This window comes from Dendroctonus ponderosae, unplaced genomic scaffold (assembly GCF_020466585.1).
Source record: "Dendroctonus ponderosae isolate FM_Combo_2020 unplaced genomic scaffold, Dpon_F_20191213v2 Dpon_F_20191213_5, whole genome shotgun sequence".
Taxonomy (NCBI): domain Eukaryota; kingdom Metazoa; phylum Arthropoda; class Insecta; order Coleoptera; family Curculionidae; genus Dendroctonus; species Dendroctonus ponderosae.
Genome location: NW_026018715.1, coordinates 15,689,392 through 15,690,624, shown reverse-complemented (window position 1 = coordinate 15,690,624; position 1,233 = coordinate 15,689,392).

Below are 1,233 nucleotides of genomic sequence, written 5' to 3'. Positions count from 1 at the left end.
TCTGAAGTGGACGTGAAGTCGAAAAAAAAAATCGAGATTACGGCGTTATTCTAAAATATTGTTGCTCAAAATCATCCATTGTGATGATTTTCAAACGAAACTCAAACGCATTGAAAACAGTGCTAAAATTAGGCCGATGAGTTTCTCTCCGATGTTGCAGTCAATAAAAATGCAAACGAACCAGACACATCGAGCATTTTTAAATTTGCCTAGTGAAATATTAATAGCACGATTATCTCTGCGGGCTCTGGTTTACATCCTTTATTTTTGGGAGAAAAATTCAAGTAGTTAGCACCAGATCACCTTTTAAACTAAAAGCTTTGCCATTAATTCCGATAAGAAGTTCCGAACGTGAACAAGATAGAATAACCCTTTTTATAGTCTGTTACGTCTCACGAGACTGGGCTGGCGGCTGGGACTGGTTCATTCGCTGGCTTTTAACGATGGGACTAAAAACAATTTTTCAGTTAATGTCTGTTCTGTTTGTGAAGAATTTGCCAAAAAAAACACAGAAAATTCAATAAAATTATTCCTGAAGAAAAAACTACAAACTCCAAATAGTTGACTATGGAAAACACTATGAAATATTTTGGAGGTTTTCACCTCACGGCGCCATCTAAATAACTGTGTGAAAACCGTCTGATCATGAACTGCTGCAGGCCCCATTTAGAGCTTTTAGGCCTTCGCCAAAATCCGAAAAAGCTCGGTTAGGGCGAGGCGCGATTCAGCCTCAGAGATGGCGCGCTGTTCGGGATGTTTTACAGAAAGTTCCACACCGGAGTAAATTCGCCCGGGTAACAGAAACCTGTTTCGAAGATTTGAGTCGAGATGCCGCCACCATGTTAGGCCGTTATTTTGAATGTTTGGTCCAATTTGAAAAAGAACTCGCTCTTTTTCTCTGGACTGGATTTTGCGTTAATTTTGGAAAAAGTGCAGGTGTTTCCACAGTTAGGGTATTTTTCATTAAGCATTTTCATCCCCCGTACGCCAGGAGTGCATCGAACTCATTGTTAACCTTGTTAGAAGTTTTGGGAGATTTTCGGTACATTTTAAGCGTTTTTTGAGGGTTCGGGATCTTTAACCGACGAATTTTTCCTTATTATGGACCCATACGCTCTATAAATGCACATTTATGACCTTCTTACGTCAAAAGAAATCGATTGAGTTCAAAAAACATACATGCAAAATTTTGATTTTTGGCCAAAATTTTTCCAAGGGTGGAGCTCGATTTTT